At 39.5% G+C, this 21,465-nt stretch overlaps 1 long non-coding RNA gene across 1 annotated transcript; it reads right to left on the bottom strand.

Moving 5' to 3' along the window:
- Positions 1-5,083: 5,083 nt before the first annotated feature.
- LOC116078822 lies at positions 5,084-18,264 on the bottom strand. The gene is made up of 3 exons (XR_004113645.1): positions 18,167-18,264; positions 10,093-10,311; positions 5,084-5,529 (listed from the first exon to the last, which is right to left on the bottom strand). It is a non-coding gene; the product is annotated as an uncharacterized LOC116078822 (long non-coding RNA).
- Positions 18,265-21,465: the final 3,201 nt, after the last annotated feature.

Here is a 21,465-nt window from a genome sequence, read left to right as displayed (position 1 = left end):
GTACTGTCAGAGCCTCTCAGGAGATAGCTATATTTAGGCTGGCTTGCCTTTCCTTCAGTCTCTGCTCCTCAGTTAATCTCTGCAACTCCTTGCATGGATATTTGGTTCCCCCTTTTAAGAAGGAGTGCACTGTCCACCATTTGGTCTTCCTTCTTCTTGAGTTCCTTGTGGTTTGTGGGTTGTTCTTCCTGTATTCCAAACTTCTGGGCTAATAACCACTTATCAGAGAGTGCATACCATGTTTGTTCTTTTGTGATTGGGTTACCTCACTCATGTCTCTATTAAATTCATGTTTTTATGTATATCTTTAGGCTCCTTGTATGAAAAGTTTGGAGCTATCACTGCAATGGGCAGGCACACAAGGCACAATGCTTGGAAGAAAGCTCTGTGGTGGTTACTGGTTTCTCATTGTCCTGCATTATAAATGAGGTTGTAGAAACATTAAGGAAAGGAGTGGTCCTTATTCCCAAGAAATCCCTGGCTGTGGAGTATGGCCTCTCATTACTCTAGCTTCTGTCAATCTCTTTGGCTAGCTTTTGCTTTTTAACCACTTAAAAGTTATTGAAAACAGTCAATTGTTCTGCTCAGACATCTTATCCTGCTGGTGAATTGATTTGTTAACTTATGTGGCAGTCCTTAGGGATACCTCTATGAATCCTGCCTCCTCTATTTCTGATCACATGGTAAGATTGTGTTCTCCCTTCCTCTGAATGGTAGCTGTGTGACTCAATTTGGGAACAAAATGTGAACCAAATGGCTGCATGTCACTTCTATATCTAATTCCTGGTGCACTCAACACCAGTTCTCTGTTTTATCCCTCTTGGCAATTGAGGAAGATGCTGCTTTCATTATCTTGGGTCTCTGAGTCAGGGGCCATATGGACCCTTATCAAATACAAGGAACCATCCTTGGCTGTGTTAAGCTCCTGAGCTAATGCTTCTACACCATCATATAATCAGTCTGGATTGATGGTACAGAGAAATCACACACTTGAGCCACTGATCTGACCCAGATGTGGCATGATATTGTGTTCATCACCCACTCTATGAAAATGGATCTCAAAAGTTTGAAATTATTGTGACCTTTCTTATGAAATATTCATATAAGGAATTCTTAGCTCAAACTACTGTGCCCCAATAGACCCTTGATATCCAACAGAGCATTCAATTCTTTATCTTTGTTGTGAAGAACAGTAGCTATTAGTCATATGGGGATAAGTCACATGAGTGAGTGGTATGGCTAGTGTAACTGATGAAGTAGTTTAAATTTAATTTTAAGCAATTTAAATTAAAATCCTTTAATTGCCCTGTTGTCACAGCTTCTTTGCTTCCATGCATTTTTTTGAAGATATTTCTTCCTTAGCCAATTCCTGTTGACACAATTCCTGTTGAATCTGTATCCATCTTCTCAGTCTTCTATCAGTGGAGTTCTTCCACCTGGAACAGAGTGCTCCCTCTCCTGGAGTTCTATGTAACAATTCATCCATGAGCCCTGTGTGATGATGAGTCCTCTGCTCCGAGTCAATGGGGAATGTTCCTCTTGTCTCTCACTTTGTAAATATCCTGAGGCCGATAACCTTGTTATTTATTGGTGTGTGTCTCATAAGCTCTGTTCCCAGTAGGTGCTGAATCATGAAACTGGAAACCTCAGTATTGGCACACAGCTGTCTCTTCAGACAGACCAACGTGTGTGCCTTGAGTCTACCATGCCATTCTAAGGACTCTACGATGTTAAAGTGCATCTGTGTAGAATGAGGATTGCTGGCCAACCCAAAGCTCATGTTTAGCCTGGGCTGTGTACAGATGAGCAGTGAACTCTTAGGAGTAACAGCAATTGTGACATGGAACAGGAAACTAAGAGCCTTGCCCCCATGCTCAGCTGTACCAACAGACTTTTATTACTAAGCTTTAAATGAGGTCATCATGCTTTACCCCAGACACTGATGCCAGAGGGAAGGCTGCTAAAGCATAGGAATAATATGCCAGTAGTGGAGTGAGTTCATCTGCTGATGGTCTGGTGTAAGGCACCTGGGATATGTTTCCTAACTTCTCCTGATTGTCTGAAGAAAAAAAATATAAGCTTTGGAGCAAGCCAGACTTCTTCTTTGGACCATGAATCTCATTGACATAGTCAAAAGTCTCTCACAAGAAACAATCCAAACCGTTGTAAACTAAGTGAAGCAGAGAATCTCAGGAGTCCAAGCATCCCTGGACCATCTCTATAGCATTTATTTATTCTTTTACTTTTGACCCTCTCTATTTTATTCCAACACTAACATTAAGAAATCAAGAGATTTTCAATAAAACATGTCATGCAGATATAAGCTTGCACAATTCTAACCCACTCCTGTTCTTGGCTGTCTTTTGAGGTGCTGCTCAGTCAGGTATTTGCCACAGTCCCTCTTCATAATCCAGCTTTGCTGGACTCCATAAACACAGGACATTCACCCCATGCTTTTGTATGTTCTCATTCCACTGCCTGACATACCCCCCTTTTCCTCTAGGAGTGTCTATTTCTTTTCTTCTTCCTGTTCCCTCCTTTCTTCCTCTTGTCTTCATCTTTCTTTTCCTCTTATTTTCCCCCTCCTCTTCATCCACTCTCTTTCTCTCCATGAGCAATACCTATTTCTTTAAATCATTTTAAAATCATTCCAAATATAAACTTCCCTCCTCATTGAACAGTTCTTTTTACCTCTTTTTTTTCCCCCATCAACCTCTATTAAACTTTACATGTATATGAGTTTCTAAGAGGCTGCATGGAGGTAGACTCATATAATACTTGTCCTAGTGTGTTTTGTTTATTTTACATGGCACAATGGTTTTAAAGTTTACCTGTAGCAGCATGTCAAACACTTTCTTTTCGTGACTGAATAATATTCTATCATGCAAACTCTCCATGCTTTAAATCTATGTACTACCTTTACCCATGTGTTGCTTGATTTGCTCTTTCTCTGTCATTGCTGAATTCCAGAAAATCTTTCTACATTTTCAATAATAATTGACTTTGAAATGTGTGGTCTGAAAATATTTTATTTCATTTTGTGAATTTCTTTTTCTCTTTACATTGACCCACAGTGTTTTAAATTGTTGATTGAATCTAATTTATCATGTTTTATTTCTTTTGGGGGTTGTGTTAGAGTTGGCTTCATGTTCAAGAAATCATTGCCAGCTCCAATTTCAGAAATATTATTATTTCTTCATTTTTCCCAAGTGTTTTTTAGAGTTTAAACTCTTATGTTTAGATATTGCTTTCATTTTGAGTTAATTTTCATATAAGGTATAAAATTAGTTTTTATACACATGGGTCTCCATTTTTACCAGTATCATTTGCTAAAAAGGACCATGTTTTCCCCTTTTAAAAGATGATTTTACTTGTTCAAAAAAAAATGAAATAACCAGCTATAGAGAGAATTATTATTGAAAAATCGCATTAAAAATATATTTTGGAGGGTATGGTATATTAGAAGCAATAACAAAATACAAAGAGGCCAACAAATACAACTGCTCATAATTGAGTAACTAGTTGCATGTTTAGGTGATTTCCTCCCCTTCTTCTCCATCCTTTTAATTCTTAACAAAATCCACATAGTAATTGGGATCATTCATCAAGTGGGACTAAAGGGGACACAAATAGAACAGAGTGAAGAGTGTCCATAGTACAGTTACATTTTTGTGCTTTTGTAATGAAACTCAGAGCATGCTATGCATTCATTTTCACTCAGCATTCGTATCTGGATATTTTTCTGTGGTTACACACTACAGTGGTTTGAATAAGATATCCCCTATGGTCTCCAGCATTTGAATAGTTGATCCCCAGTTGGTGATGCCTTTGGGAGGTTTAGGAGGTGTGGTCGTGCTAGAGGAAAAGTATCACTGTGTCAAACTGTGTGAGTTTAAAGCTTGCCTCACTGTGAGTTCTCTCTTCCTTTCTCTCTCTCTCTCTCTCTCTCTCTCTCTCTCTCTCTCTCTCTTGTCTTTTTCTCTCTGTTTCCTTCTTGCAGTTCAAGATGTGAGTTCTCAGTTGCTGCTCCAGTTGGCATGCCTGCCTGCTACTAGGCTTCTTAGCTCTCATGGTGATGGATTCTTATCCCTTTGGAACCACAGCGTCAAACAAATCCTTCTGTCTATAAGACTTTGGTCATGGTGTTTTATCATAGCAAAAGGAGGCAAATTAAGATACATTCTTGTAAGTATAGACTCTTGTGAATGACATACTTCAAATGTCACCCTTTTTATAGTTCCTTCCCAGGTGTCCATGGTCATAGCTGTATCCTTCACTCTTGGTGTTCCTGGGCACTTTCCAGCCTCTCATAACACTTGCCACACATGGAATAGGAGCTTAGTAAATGTTTGACTAGTCAAAGATGGTGTCTTACCATTGCCCATGCTCAGAAAATGACCAGTAAGGTCATTTGCCATTTTTCTACCCCATCTTGAATCATTGCATATTCAAGTAGAAAATTAACACCAGAGGATTCTGGTAATGTATATGATAAGTGTTGGGCAATCATCGGTATTAGAGAGGCAAATGAATTATACAAGGTTCAGACTTGACTCGAAAGTTCCTGTACTTGGGAGGGACTCTGGTTTGAGAGGAAAATGGAAAACTTGAAATCACCTTTTGAATAAACTCTTATGTTGGACATGCTTAGCAAATCCCAGTGTGATATGCTGCCTGAAAGATTCATAACATAGTATACAGTGCAGGGCAGAGTGTAATATTAGTTGGCTGAAACAGATTTTACCTGACCATGTCTTAGTACTCTTATGTTGCTTAAGAATTTCATACATACATATAATGTGTTTTAATCAAGTCCAATCGCCCATTCTCTCCCCTCTAATTCTTCCCCCTTTTTGCCCACTGCTTCTCCCTACCAACAACTTCATGTGCTTTTTATTTTCCTCTTTTTCTTTGATTGTTGTTACATGTATACATACATGTAAGTATTCATACCCAAACTGCCTGCTGGAGTCCATTTAGTGCTGAATATATACTTCAACATATGTGTATGCATGTACATATGTATACATACATACAAGAAATCATCCCTGGAGAATATTGATTTTCTCCTCTGTTGGTCATCTTTATTGTGAGGACATCAGCTGCCTGGGAATCAATGCCATCCATGCCAATGTAAAAGGCAGTCTTACACCCTATGGTGATTCTTGGATCACCTAAGAGTGGAAGCAACAAGTGCATCCCATGGAATTCCAGACACTCTAGCTCCTGTTCGATTTCTCTCTGAACTTGATACCAGTCCTACAAGGTGAGAACTGATGCAGAGTAACACATCTCTGACTATGGATTTGACTCATTTGCAGAGATTATGAAAGTAAAAAAAAAATGTCAGCTTCCATATTTCATTCCTGTAAACTACACAGACAGATTTCTCTTCACTCATCACTGTCTCATTTGCTGAGGTGAAAAGCCTTCAACTTAATGCTTGAATAGCAAATGGAAGGGCACCCATCCCAGGCACTGGTGGTCTGTGAAGCATAGTGCTCCTGCTTGCTCAAATCAACTTCAAGGCTGTGGATAAAGAAAACTCAGTATGAGCACTCCTCTGTTATAGACATCATAGACAAGGCTCTGGTCAAATGGAGAATGATCATTTCAGAATGATTTGATGCTTAGAGAATATATTGTTTCATTATACTTCCAAACACAGTGCTAAAATAAAATAATAACATATATTGAATTTAAACTCTATGCCAAGGACTCAGCCAAAAATTATGTGCACTTTGTCTTATTTCATCTCCATGATGTTATGATTATTTTCTAGGTGAAAGGTCAGAGAGTTGGCTTTGTGAAGGGGTACACATAGTGAGCTATTTGGAAATTGAGGGTGTGACCAGAATTCATATAGGCTCTCACATCATCTTTCTCTCAATAATCTTTATTCAGGCTCTCTAACATACATTTTCTGTAAATCAATTTACATCCAACTATGGGTTAAAATGAGTGGCCTGTGTCCAGCCCAGGGCTCAGACAACTAGGCCTTTAGGTGCCTCGTTAAAATGGAGATCTGTATTGAGGATATGTAATCTGTAGTCACATCCTCTACCTGTGGAGGGGCTTGGGGCCTTGCCCTATGTAACTAATGGCCAGAGAATTATGGAGAGCGGAGGCCTTCTGTCAGGAGCCTAGTGTCTGGGAGCATGGCAAACACCTTCTGTCCCTTGCAGGAACATCTGCTGGGTCTCCGAGGTTTAAATATAGTTCAACCAGAAAACAGGCTGCCTTTCACAGTCCCACATCCAACCATCACACCATATGCAAAAGTGTGTGTACTTTCCAAGTCAAAATTGGCACCAGTAGCTGGAGATAGCAGTTAAAAATTTTGCTATGCTCTGGGGAAGACATTTTAACAGTGGCAAGTACCACACAAGATCAGGTTCTCCATCCTTAAAAGGGATTTAAATAAGGCTGAAGGAGGATTTGTCAAAATGGTGCAAAACAGAAGCCAATATGATAGTGAATGCCTTTAGTACCAATACTAAGATACCTAGATGGGGAACTATCTAGGAGCTCACTGGCTAGCTAGTCTAGACAAATCAGGTCCAATGATGAACTTGTTCTGAAAGGAAAGAGATGGAGAATAATAGATGGAGGCCCTTGAGGTTGATCTCTAGCCTCTATAAGTGGATGTATGGGCACATTCAGCCCTCTATCTACCCCTCCAAAAGCAAAGAAAGGGAAAGGAAGGAAGGAAGAAAGGAAGGAAGGAAGGGAGGGAGGGAGGAAGAAGGGACAGAAGGAAGGAAGGGAGAGAGAAAAGAAAGAAAGAAAGAGAGAGAAAAAGAAGGAAAGGAAGGAAGGAAGGAAGGAAGGAAGGAAGGAAGAAAGAAAGAAAGAAAGAGTAAATAAGGAAATAGGAAAGAATAAAATGGAACTTCTAAAAACTAGACTATAGCAGGTTAAAAATATGACACCAAAACTCAGTTTTGTTCATAGATCCTTAGGAAAGGATACTGGATACATATTTCTTCCAGCTAGTATTCTCTAGGATCTGCTTACTCTCACCTCATAAGAGTACAGGGACAACATCCTTGACCATCTCCTTTCATCTGGGAATTTGGTCCCAAGGTAAAGAACACCAAGCCTATGTCTTTCCCTTCAACAGAGGTAAGCACTGTTTCACTCATTGCATAAAATAAGGACCAATGGATGCTTATATGTGAAAAGTGAGAAATAAGAGTGAGAGTCGATGAACAAATGTAGCCTGTGTGCTAATGACCTAGAGATCCCAGCTCCAGCTTCTGAGACACCCCTGCATACTCACTGGCCAGTGGGTACTGATCACTCAGCTGAGAGGCTTAGCTAAGAAAGGACCAGAGAGAGACTCTTCTCTGTAAGCACTGGAGAAAAACTGGCATCGTCTACTGTGCTAAGCCACAGCAGAGATGCAGCCAAAAGAGGGGAAGGCATGTCCTCCCCTCTTCATCTTGTACTCTTGTCTTTGTTGTACTGGTGTTCATAAATGCTCAGGGAATTTCATGTCTGTGTTAAGGGAGTTGAATGAAAGGAACATTTGTGAGGATTTGTTTGATTTAGCTGTAGCTCAGAGGATTTAGGAAAAGGGAAGGTATAAGTGAACGCAAGTTTAGCCAGCAAAGAGCTCTTAAGAAACTTGTGTTTTAGACAAACACTACTACGATATCTCAGAATTCAGCCCACGTCTCACTCTTGTTAGGTGTATGAGACATTGACACGTTTATAGAAGTTCATGGCATCCTTAGCAGATGATAAATCACCTCCAAGAGTGGCTTTCGGGGTAAAGCTGATGAAACCTGTCTACTGTTTTCCAAGGAAAGACTTGGGGCCATCTCTCGAGCAAACTCAGATTACCTCAGAGAGACAAATTGTCTTTCCATTCTTAAGGAAGCCTGGATTGTTTTTCTAGCACACATGGACATCTCAGAATTATTCTTAAACAACCCTGAGAATGTGAACATGAATTGAGTTATGTGTTTCTTGTTAAAGGGATCAAATTTCAACAAAGCACGGGAAACATCTTGAAAATCACATGAATGCAATTTCCAAAGAAAACAATCTAGGAATTACTGCCAAAGAGTTTTATTTCTACCAGGAAGGCAGAGCAAGGATTCATCCTGCCCCCCACACAGACTGCATGTTCAATTTGTGGTCTGCAGTGGAAAATTGTGGTGATTTTGCTAGGCTTGAGGAAGGAAAGCAATGAAGGCAGTTATTGTCACATGAGTGATAAAACTGTCTTATTTCTCTAGTATTAATATGGTATTAGCATTTACAGTTTGAGTCTACAAATACTGAATTGTCCTAGTGTGAGGCACTGGGGTGTGGGATGTAGGGGGAGCTCACCACACCATGCTTACTCCACAGGCTCTGCAAATTAGAACCCTAAAGTAAGGTACGTTCAGCCTCAAGGGTGCCCTTCTGTAAATTAGAAAAAAGCGGCTCCTTCCAGACAGATGTGAACTTGTGGAGAAACAGTGCACAAACAGGGAGACATTTCTACAAATTAGAAAATGGTCCCCTCTTCTGAGCATTTTGATTTTCTCTTCTACCCCCTTGGACCAGGGGCTTCTGTGCAGGCCATAACTTAGATATCCAACTGCAACATCCATTGACCTTTTAAGAGCAAGCCAAGATCTTTTGTCCAACTAGATACACTACTACCCACTAGTCTCAAACTTCAATGAATAGAGGGATCCTGTGAGGGTCTTAAAATACTGGTGCCTGATTCCAGTTATCCTGATTCATGGCATCTAAGGTACAGCCCAGGGATTTGCCTTGGTACCACAATCTCCAAAACTGTTCCTGGTGTAAATGAGCCATGGATAGCACTTTCAAAGTTGAGGTGTAAGAATGAAGGCTGGGCCTATATGATGGCTCAGAATGAAAAACTCTTACTACTAAGCCAAATGACCTGAGTTTGATTCTTGGGACCACACAGAAGAAGAAAATAGACTTCTGTAAGTTTGTCCATTTGCTTCTACATGTGTACACATGCATGCCCTTTTGATAGATAGATAGATAGATAGATAGATAGATAGATAGATAGATAGATAGATAGATGATAGATACATAGATGTAATAACAAAATGAATGAATGCTGTGGGCCATCTGAAAAGAGCAGTCATGACTTTTTGAACTTACTAGGAAAGAGCTACAGAAAATGGAAGAAATTTCATTGCAATGACTTTAACCGAAATTTCTGAAGCTTTTGTCTCAGTAGAAAAAAACTTTAACTTTTCCAAAAAGAAGAAAAATAAAGAAAAGACAAGAAAGAAAACATTTACATAGTCTTCTTTGATAGTATCTAAAAGGCAAACTTGGCATTTGTTTCTAAATAAGCTATGCTTCAGACCAAATCTTTACAGCCATAGGCACTGACTTCTGCCAATGGATATGAAAACATGATTTGAACTATCCACATGCTGCTGAGTTTTAAAGCAGATAGTGACAGGGATACTGTGATACCCAGAGTCATCATTTCTGTAATTCCCCTTCCTTGCTGCCTCTGAGAACCTAACCCAGGAAGCAGCTATGACTCTTTATTGCCAATATGGCCCAGTATACTTTCTAACACAGAACAGTTCTGGCTTCTGGCATGGCAGGTCTTTTTCTGAAAACAGGACTGTGGAGCACATTGAATGGTGGCTTCCACTAAGAATTTCCATTAGTATGTTTGTGGGCCTTCAGTCCAAAGCATCATTCATTCCCCAAGAAAAATATTCTATAGTAGCAAGCAAGCCATATTCCCACAGTCTCTGCTCTTCTCCATGGCAACATCAACCTTGGTGTTGTTTGCAGGATTTGGGTCAGACTTGGTGACTTACAATTAGCAGAGGCAACAGTGTTGCCTATGAGATGAAAAGCAGGCAGAGAGGTACACTAGAGCCCAATGGAGAGCCACACTCTCCTGTTGTGTCTGTGCCAGATGTCCAAAGGTAACAGCTTCACTGCTTCTAACCAGTCATTAGGTACACAACACACCCTTTCCTCTGCATTGTAACTTGGGCAGGAGAAGGCTTCTGCTGGGTCATCTCAGCCATGATAAAACACAAAAATGGAAATGACTCCCCTCCCCCAGCATGATGGTGGGCTTACTTGCTTTCTTTCTCTCAAGTTGACTATGTCATCCGAGTAGTGGTATCTCTCTTTGGTCCTTTCTTCTGGTCCCCTTCATTGGCCTGTCTCTGCTTCTCATGGAAGGCTGAAACCGAACACACGACCTTGGATGGAACAATCTTCCTTCTTGTTGGTTTTCCCTGAGCCCTTCATGTCCATTCAACTAGAAGACTGTCTCCTAGAAAGGTCAATGATGTGCTGGGATTCCAATAAAAACAAAGGATTTTAAAAGTGATTCTAAATAGCACTCTGATTCCATTTCTGCTCAACGTGAAATATTAAGTATATTTTAAGACATGTGCAGAGGGAAAATATAGAATCAAACTGATTATAAGCAAGAGCTTTGAGTCAGATAGCTAAATCTGGGGCCGATTCTCAGATTTTGGACTTACTGTGTGTCCTCAAGAAAATTACCTTACCTCTCTGAGATCCCTGAAAATTAAGACAAGAATTTAAAATCTACAATCGCTTAGGACATAAAGCAACAAGTACAGTAATCCAGGGATTGACACAACTATTCAACACATAAAGTTATTATATAGAGATGAAAATCATGTAGTTCTACCTCCAGGGAATCAGCAGTCTGAGAGTGGGGACTCAAAAGCTTTCTGCGAAGTCCTGATGATAATTAAGGTTTTCCGGGCCTTCCAGTTCCCTTACCGCTTAGTGCTCCTGTTGAGTGGTGGAAGCTACCATGATCACATACATGTGGTAATGGGCTTGGCTGGGTTCTTAAGATCTTGACTGATTCTTTCAGGGAAATAAAATCTAATCCCAATCCTCTTGTCCCAGCCTCCTGAGCAGAGGGATTAAAGCAGTCTGCTACAGGTGTGGCTCTGTTCAAATAAAACTTTTTTTTTACACATCACAAACACGAGCCAGGTTTGCTCTTATCCTTCATCTTTAGTTTCCCAAGAAACCCTAGGAGTTAGTGTTGGCATTATAAGCAGCTTTACAGTCAGCCTCTGAATCCATCAATGACATCATCGCAAGGTGACAAGGACCCTCTTGCGTCTGTTGCCATGGCAACCGCAAACATACTCCCAAAGCATGGCTCACTTGTACCCATCATTCATTACCTGGCGTCTACGTCACGACCTGAATAAAAGACTGAGACCCTGACCCCTCACCCTTTTTTCCTTCTCTTTCTTCTCTTCCTTGTCTCTCCCCCCCTCCCACATCCCAAGTCCAATAAAAACCTCATGGGGCTATGCTGGCCTGCCGTGATCTATCCAGAAATAAGCTTCTAACTAACAGCACTTATGTTTGTGCTGCCATCTTCGCTGGGATGGAAGTACCATGGTACACTAAATATTTTTAAAGCCCAATTAGAATTCTCTCTGAACACTATCTTTTACTTTGTAGAAGGCACAAGTTGTGGATGGTGTTACTACCTTTGCTGTTAAACTTTGCTATTTGGTTAGAAGTGGCCTCTGTTACAAAATAAACTCTTGTCACCAAAGATGGCCTTCGAGGATGGGAGTGACTTGATATCAGCACATGTAGGATGTGCTCCCTGTCAATAGCCATCTTTGGCTGCCGAGCTCCACAAATCACGCTTAATTGCCTCTGCTTCCTTCTTCCACTTGTGCTTTGAGAGGCTTCATCTAGACTGACCAAATTGTTGGACAGTCGTGGTCATGCAAATAAGACTTGAAGAGTTGTAATTGGCCTATCAGAATTTTGAAAGGTAATTGGTCCTAGGCCAAAGCAAGCACTGCCAGGATTTGCGTGTCATGAACCTCTGTCCCTGAGTTCTTCATCCATAGCTGATAGAATCAAGTCAATACACAACTGGCCTCATCAGAAATTGGACTCTTCATATTTCAAATTAATTTTGGTTGAAATTATTAAAAATTGCCTCAACCTGCCCTAGATAATAACTACTATGTTAGTTTACACATTGGAAACACTCAGAGAAAGAATTTGTTTCAAGTGAAAATAGATTTGGCAGCTCAGACCAAATTGCTGGGGTCCTTGTTTCTCTCTGCTTTCATAATTGACCTTTGGTCATGCTATTTAGTACCATCGTTATACCTTTTAATATTCAAATGATCACTACCAGGAGCTTCCAGGTTTCCCAACTATTTTCCTTGTCAAGTGGTACAAAGATAAGAATAAGTATTTTGGGCCCAATGTTCTCAGACAAATGCAGAAAGTTGTTGTTAGACTAGTTAAGACTATTTGCTTATATTAAATTAATCAGGATGGCCACACAGAGGATGTTTCTGGGTGAGTTAGCTTTGATCACATCTTCCTCATGATGTTGCAGGTCCTGATGATCTTAGTTATCTGAGGGCAGCAGAAATGTTGGAGTGGCAAACTAGAACTAGATGTGCATGGAGACAGCCAATGGAGATATATAAAGGTTTTCTCCACTCTCTGCCATACAACATATCCAGGTTATATTGGCACATAGAAAATAGTGTCACTGCCTACCTCTATCCTCAACTGGAACCAAAGAATGAGATGCTTCAGTTCCTTGGTAGTCTTATAGGAAGTAGACTGCACATGTCACATATCACCTCTAGACATGTTGGCTATGCCATCATTTGTTGTTTCACAAATGAAACCTTGTTACAAGCTCTACCTATAGATACTGTCCTCTCTCAAGTCAGGTTCTTGGTAATTCCTATTCTCAGATTTGAACTTCAGCTGGGATCTCCTAAATTTTGGATGTGAGAATTTCCATCTTCAAATGTTCTGCTTCAGTGTTGAGTTGCCTAAAGCCCAAAGTGGATATCATACACATCCCCAGACCTACTTTACTTCCTGATTTGACTTCAATCTAAGATCATGGATGGATGGATGGGTGGATATTTGTGTATTTTGCACATTATAGTTAACTTAAGTACAGATTATTTGAATTGAATTGAACTGCAAGAATAAATAGCTTTTTGATAGTATTTAATTTAAAGCTATAATAATCAGCATCTTTAAATGAACACTCACATAAGGCTTTTAAATTCCTGTGTCACAAGCCAAGGTATATGATCAAATATTCCAAATGTAATAGCATGCATGCTCTATAGCGGTGTATATTTCTGCTTAGATATATCTTAAGAAAAATTGGAGGTACATTGAATTAAACAGCAGATTGTTCTATTGTAGGACTTCTGGACTTTTATCTACTGAAGGTGTTATAATTCTATTTTTAATTAATTCCTTGAGACTTTTTCATATAATGAACTTTGATCATATTCATTTTCTTCCCTCAATTCCTGCCATATCCTTCCCTACTTCCCTATTCACTCAAATATGTGTTCACCCTTTAAACCGATGGAATCCAGTTTGTGCTGCCCATATGGGTGTGAGAGCATCCACTGGAGCATGGTTGACTTATCAAGAAGGGGCCACACCCCTAAAACCAACTTTATCCCTTCCAGCAGCTATCGGTTGCCAATAGATCCTTAGCTAGAGTTGGGATTTTGTGCCCATTGCCCTCCCTATGGTAGATTTTCTGGTTTGAGGTTATTCAAGGCTTGTGTATGCTGTTACAACTCTTGTGAGTTTATATGTGCAGCAACCTAGGTGTGTCCAACCTAGGTGGTGGTTAGTCACTCACCAACTCTGGCTCTTACACACTTTCACCCGCTTTTGCATAATGATCCCTGAGCCTTCAGAATAGGGGTCTGGTATCTCATTTAGGGTTGAACTTTCTACTGTCTCTCATTCTTTGCATCTTGATTGTGGGTCTTTGTTAATCACCATCTACTGTAAAAAGAAGCTTATTTGATGAGATACATTAATCTGTGGGAATGATTATAAGTCATTAGAAGTGCTTTAATATTATGTCTATTCAGCAGAGAGTAATAGGTTGTTTTCTAGGACCTTTGATCTGTCTATCCATAGGATCTTGGGCTGATAATGACTATAGGCATGTTCTCATCTTGTAGAATGGACCTTAAATCTGATCAGAAAGTCATTGGTTCTTCCCATGATGTTCATGTCACTATAGCATCTGTAGGCTTTTCTTGTCAGGCAGGTCATTATTATAGCTTTATTATAGGGTTCACAGATGGAAAAGATCAATTATTTCATGTTCTATGACTCAGTATGTAGTGTCTTCAGCTATCAAGTTCCAGAGAGAAACCAACAACACCTTCAAACATTGCAGACTTCTGAGCTTTTAACATGCTGACTTACACAGAGCCTCCACAAGATGGAGGACAAGTATGTAGCAATTTTGGGGCATTCTAAACTGCAGAAACCCTCTTTCTCACTTCCATCTACCCAATTCCCTCCATGCACAGACAAATACAATCAATATTCTGTGAAATACAGTCTGAGAATGCTGGCATCCCTTTGCCTGTTCTTGTCTATAAGTATTATTCACTTGTAAAAATCAGCTTTTCTTCGCCATATTTAACAATTTACTTCTACATTTGGGATGAATTTTACCATCTTAGGAATCTGCCTCTCTCTGTTTTTCAGAAGATCAATGGGAGAAATGTACTATTCTATGAAGTAAATGTGGAAGAAAACCAGCAATGTTTCTCCAGGTGAGTGTGTACCACCAAGCCCACAAAGGAGTAGCAGACCCTGCTCTAGTCTCCCTGATACTTAGGTGCCTTCCTTCTTTCCAGAGGAACCTGACTTACTTAGTTCAGGAGTTCTGAACCATCTCAGCTCCCAGTGTGTGCCTGACTCACCTAATGACAGTACCATCATCCTTGCCTGTGATTAGTTCCGGAATGGGATAAGTCCCCACTCTTGGAAAATCTAACATGGGGGAGTTTCTAGTGAATGTTTATGTACTCATAAGACAAGAAAGTAATGAAAATGGCTCCCTGGATGTTGTCATTGTCTGTCTTGAATCCTGTTCGTGTCTTTTCCTTCCAGCCTCAATATTAAATTAAAACAAACAAAAACAAATGCCAAAGCAGAGAGGTGAAAGGGGCCAGGATTATTTATGGAAACACTGAACCCAGTGTTCCCAAAGTCTTTCCTTTCTCTCAGTTTCTGATTATTTTTTTAAGTCTGTCTTATTGTTCATTTCTATGACTTGACACTGAAAACATTTCTAGTCATATTTAGAGTGAGGTAAGGATATGACAGTGGTAGATACTGAGGGATGCTTCCTGTACCTGCCATATTCATCTATTATCTGCAACAAGCCAAGACGTATTCACCCACACATATCCTGATATTAATTACGTAGAAATATGCAGTGATCTGAAAGGGTTGTCAGATGGAGACTGGGCTCTGTAGCCATTGGGATTTGGCACAAATACCCAGAGAGTAGAGCAGCTGGAATAAAGCTCAAATCTTGCAACAGTAGGACTGCAATAGCTTCCTAGCCCTAGCTTCTCCACATCCTGGCTGTGTGATCTCAGACAAAGCACTTAACTTCTCAGAGGTTTGCTCATAACGATAAAATGTTAACTCTGTATAAATCGTTTCTCCTACATGTTTTTAAACTGAAGGTTATATACCCTTGAGTATGAAACTTTTTACCATACAGTACTGGCCTCCCAAAGACTTTGTTTTACCTATTTGGTCAGGAGAAAGGTAGTCATTTGTCTAAGATGCCAGAGAAAGTAACTTACAACTTCCTATTCTTAAACTATGTTTCCTATAAGTAGAAAAGAGAACATGTCTTATTCATTCTGTGCCTTCTCTCAGAGTCGGCTCACTGCCCAAAACATGAATGGCAGTCAGAAATCATGTAAAAACTAAAAGTAAATAGTGTGTTTTTTTTTTTAATTTCTCCAAACCTTAATGCCATAATATAGAAATATCAGGACAAGGTTGCAACTTCCTTACTGTTCCTGCCATAAAAAGATGAAGGTCTGTCAACCTTGAATCTGGGTTGGCTTGTGACTTCGTTGGTAAAGCTCAACAGCGATCTTGTGCCACAGTTTATGAGACAGAGGTCATTGCATAATTCACAATGGATACAGACAAACATCATCATCCCCTTTGAATTCTGATCTGATACGTTGGAGCCACTGTGCTATGAGGAGGCCCCAAACCTATTGGAAGACACTGTGTAGAGTTTCCCATCATCAGTCTTAGCTGAAGTCACCTTCAAGTCCTGGCAGTTCTTTGATTCACTGATGAGGAAGCTCCTTAATGGTTCTAGTCCCCATTTTTCCTGTTACCCACAGCTGTTTGAATTTATCCAAGGTAATCAAAGTCCTGGACATTGGGAAACAGAAACAAGAGAGCCCTGCCATACCTTTAACCAAAAACATTTGTAAACTTGGTAAGATAGGAGTCACTTTATTCTGCTCAGCTGCAAGACAGTTGGTTATACTGTAGCCAACGAATGGAGAGCCTCCTGTTGTTAGTGTGATGGTTGTTTTACTACTTAGGGCCCAGGCTTCCTTTTAAAAATAAATATTCATAATTTTGAGAAGAATTTTTAATGTTTTCTTGTTTTTCCTTTTGCAGTTTTTTTTAAGATAATGGGAAACTCTCTGGTTGTGGGTAGCACATGTTAACATATTGAGTTCAGTTTTCTCCCTCTAAAATTTCAAGGAAAATAAGCCCTTCTTGATATTTTGGAAAATGAGTTAAATTTTCTGTGATACTCTCAATTCATTGACATATCTATATATGTGGTCTGAAAGGTGTTAATTAATTTATTTTAATTCTAAATCTATTACACAAGAAATAGCTGGTTAAGGTCAAAATATATCAGACCCATTAATTTGGCCTTAGCCACTTTTTGCCTTTCTTCACCCCAGGAATGTTCAATAGTACTGGTCATTTTGGCATATAGAGATCCTAGAAATTCAGTTTGTGAATGAAAATATTCAACTACTTTTTGGCCATTGTGCCTTGGTATATGTAAAAAGGCTGATTCTATTGTAAGCAACTATAATGGGTAAAATCCAATATAAGTTTCTAATATATGTGTACATATATATATATGTATATATATATATATGTTAAATAGTCATACTGTTCCATAAAATAGTTTGACAAATTAAGTAATTGAGAAAATCTGTTCCTGACGAAAGCCTCATTCTCAAAATGAAGTGATTCATTCATGCATTCATGCATTCATTCAATAAATATTTATCTCATACCCATTATGTAACTATCATGTTGGGTAATGGGAACTCAGAAATGAGCAAACACAAAGCCTCTTCTTGGAGGGAATCTAAAAAGATTCAGAGAATATTTTCCTGGTGATTAAATTCCTTGAGGTGCCTCAGTCCCACTCCTGTGACAGCTGCAGAAGGTCTCGGCAATGTTTTCCTAGGATGTCTAATGGCTCTGTTGTCGCTGTTGGCAGGAGACAGGAGGAATCTGAGGTGGAGCTTTTCTTTCAGTAAATTAAACAATGATGAAAGCTGTTCATGTTTTCCACTGATATTTGTCATCTAATTCTCCATGACCTTTAAGATGCTGTGTGTGTGTGTGTGTGTGTGTGTGTGTGTGGCAAGCATGTACCAGATTATACACACAAGAAGAATACAGAGAAATACACACAGAGGAGCTAACAAATGAAACCATATACTGACTGAGGCATAATTGACCATATAATCAGAACAACATGCATTCAGCCGGCTTAAAAAATAAAAAAAGCACATTTGTTACATTTAAGATGTTGCAGAGGACATATGTTGTTGAAGCCTGACCAGCATATGATCCACTTTCCCAATAAAGTCACCTTGATTTTATTTAAGGGATCAGTGCTGTTACATTCAGTCTATTAGGTGAGTCTGTGAAATATATCTCGGGGTAGGCCAGTGTCACAAGCTGCCAGTCATTCAGCATGTGACAGTCTTCAAGCCACAGAGATGGGGCTTTTGGAACCCATGCAATTCAAACTACTATAAAAAGAATCTAACTCTATGTCCTAGAGTAACCTAAAGAGAGGCAATTGGTCTTTCCAGAGACTTCTGGTAACATGATACAGCTTTAATATATTCTGTCATCTTGATACCATCTGAGAAGATTTATCTACAGAGATAAGGCCAGTCCAGAAAGCATATTTGAGATATAGACATATAGTCTTAGTTAGGGTTTTATTGCTGTGAACAGATACCATGACCAAAGCAACTCTTAGAAGGACAATATTTAATTGAGGCTGGCTTACTAGTCTAGAGGTTCAGTTCAGTATCAGCAAGGTGGGAGCATGGTATCATCCAGGCAGGCATGATGCAGGAGGAGCCAAGAGTTCTACATCTTCATCTGAAGGCCACCAGAAGAAGGCTGGCTTCCAGGCAGCTAGGATAAGGGTCTGAGAGTCCACACCCCCCATAGTGACACATTTCCTCCAATAAGGTCACACCTCCAAATAGTGTCACTCCCTGGGCCCACCAAACCATCACATACTTTACAATATTTAAGTCATATTTTTCAAACTAAAAAAAAAAAAAAAAAAAAAAAAAACTCTTTTTTCTTTTCCTCTCAGAAAAAGGATCCCTGTATTGGCTTCTACTTCTCTAGATGGTTATAAACTGACCTGTGTATGTAGAGTACTTAAATACCCACTTTGCTTTAATAAGCTGCCTTTCAGACATGTAGAGAAAGATTGAGAGGTTAAAGCAGGATGTGGTAGATAATTTATGTTTAAATCAACCTCCTGTTTTATAGACTATGTTCAAAGAGGCCTATAAATATTTCCTCTTGGCATCTTCAGTTCTCCTAATGGGTTAAGTGCTCAATGAGTTCTCCATATTCATTTAAGTTCATCTACCTGAGCAGGTATGGGCCTATCTGGCATTTTCTTACTTCTCTTCTATTGTTCTAATCACTTTACTAAGTCAGCCTCTCTGCTGTTCATGGTGGTATAGGTATAGGTGTAGGTATATATGTATACATATACATATACAAATACATATACATGTATGTATATAATGTATGTGTGTATGTTCATATACACTTCTCTCTGTATCCCTCTCTGTCTCTCTTTGTCTCTGTCTCTCTCTCCCTGTGTGTGTGTGTGTGTGTGTGTGTGTGTGTGTTTGTATTTTTTCTGATGCCATTTGCCACCAGAGTTCTGCTGCCTGTGAACCCAGGTGAGAACCTAGTAATTCCATCTGCCATTTTTCATTCTTTGTGACTGAATCCTAGACAACTATACCTAGAACACTCTTTATGTACAATCTTGCCTAATAGTTGTCTCCAAGATCTGAAATCTGAGCCACAGAAGTAAAACCAAAAGGGTGGGTCTCTTTGCTCTGTACCAAGCCCTTCACATGCATGTTTGTGGTCTTTCTGTGTCGCTGGGCTTTCTTCTAAAGTTTGAACTTAACATGAATATTTTTAATGAGGAAGGGTAAAAGGCTAAGCTGGATGGTATTGTGGTACCTTGCAGGTGTCTTTGGTTAGTTCTTTTCCAAATGGGGCAGCAGGCATCTATAATAATTATATGCTTGTAACTTGCTGAGCAGCTACAGCTGTACCAGCTGCTAAACTCCTCCCTGGATCATTTCAGAACTCCCATGATCCTTAGGGAAGAAGCTCTGATGTTGCCTCTGGATGTAAAAGGTGAGGTAAATAGCTTTTTTCCCAAATACTCATCCTTAAGATGCAGCTGGGACTTCAAGTTTAGAGGTCTCTAGTTGTTTTCCTTTTCTCTTCTCCATGTTCCTCTTCCAAAGTCACTCACACAAGTCAGCAAACCTGTACGTGTGGAACATTTGTCATGAGATGGGAGTGACTGGCAGAACACACAATGGTGTCAGAAAGTTTTGTATTGCCAAGGCAGCACATGTTTTAAAATTCAGACTTAAGAAGTTTAGCACCCTGGAACATGTTAGATATGATTAAACCTGAGTGGAATGGGGTGAAAAGCACACCTGGAATTCTCCTGGTGATGATAGGGACTGTGATAATGCTAATGATGACGATGATGATGAGGATGATGATGATGATGACAAGGATGTGATCACAATGACAGGGATGATGATGATGATGATGACGATGACGATGAAGATTATGTTGATGACAATGACAATAATAATGGTGATGCCTGGTAATGATAAACAGTTACACTCCTAAAGAATCAGCAGTATGTCAGATACTTTTCAAGGCTCTGTATATAACACCTTTTTTTGCTCACATAATGGCGACAAGTTATAGGGCCTATTATTTTTCCCTCTACCTTGTGAATAAATTGAGATAGGGACAGGTTAAAGAAATTCTCACATGAAATCGGGGGTCAAATTCAGGTATCCAAACTTCAGGGATCTATAAATACTAGAAAAATAACTAAGTAATGAGATGCAGGGAATTCCAAAATTAGGGTAGTCAAATCTCCAGCTCTGATTCTTATATTTAGAAAGACTGTGCAAGTTTTAAATTAGTGTTGATTAGTAATAATAATAATAATAATAATAATAATAATAATAATAATTAGTACATTCTGATAATCTACTTTATTTTTTTGATAATCTGATCTCTTTTGAACATTATTTCACAGAACCCTATAGTCAGTGTTTGAGCGGGGTATTAGTGTTAAATCCACTTGCAAAAGAGGTTGTAAAATTTTCTTAAGTTGACTGTTCAAGTGATATCAAAGGCAATGCTCAGACATATGTACTCTGTTACTGCCAAGGAGTACCTGATCCCCACCTCTTCTTCTCGGCAAACACTAGAAGACTCCATGAGTTGCTATAATATAGGCACTCAAGAGCTTGATTATTCTCTCATTAGTCTCTCCATAGAAGTAACCTCAACTTTTTTTGTGACTGAGAACCCTTCTGGAATGTTAAGTCTGTCATTGTCATGTGTCACCAGAGTGCAGTGACACAGGCTTTAGTGTGGCCCACACAGGTGAGGATGACAAATCGGGTCATGGTCAGCTCCTTCTGGATAGAAGTAAATTCTACATTGTCCTTTGCTCAGGAGTTACTCATGTGAGAACGATTGACAATTACCACAGGCTATCTTTCAGCTACAGGGTTGTGATTCCTTAATAAAGGGTGAACCAAGAGCAAAATGTAAAAGCCATTTAGTCGTGTCCTACAAAGGTCATTTCAATGAATTTCTATCCACTAATCTTTTTTTTTCTTTCTCTTCCTAAGAAAGCAGCTCCCCTGGCTGGTTCCCTGGCTACGGTCTTGAGTTGGTTAGAGAATATGAGCTAAGCATGGAACCTGCAGTGGTCTTGCCCCCAGTACCATCTGCATACCTCATCATTTGAGAGTGAATCATAGTGAATCATCTATTATCCTGTTTAAATGTCTCTTATCAGCTTTTATCGTTATTTAGATATTTGTGTCTTTATGTCCTGTCTCTATGGGCAAGGGCTATTATTTACTTCTTTGCCACCTCTATAAGGCTTTTGAGTAAACTGCAACACATTGGCGAACTCTCAGGTCTTTCCCGAGTCCTTCTCTTTCCATACTATGCCGACTTCATAGTCTTCACATATTTTTTAAGGCTTGG

This window comes from Mastomys coucha, unplaced genomic scaffold (genome assembly GCF_008632895.1).
Source record: "Mastomys coucha isolate ucsf_1 unplaced genomic scaffold, UCSF_Mcou_1 pScaffold5, whole genome shotgun sequence".
Classification (NCBI taxonomy): Eukaryota; Metazoa; Chordata; class Mammalia; order Rodentia; family Muridae; genus Mastomys; species Mastomys coucha.
The sequence above is the reverse complement of the archived record's forward strand: the minus strand, read 5'-3'. Positions and strand labels throughout refer to the sequence as shown.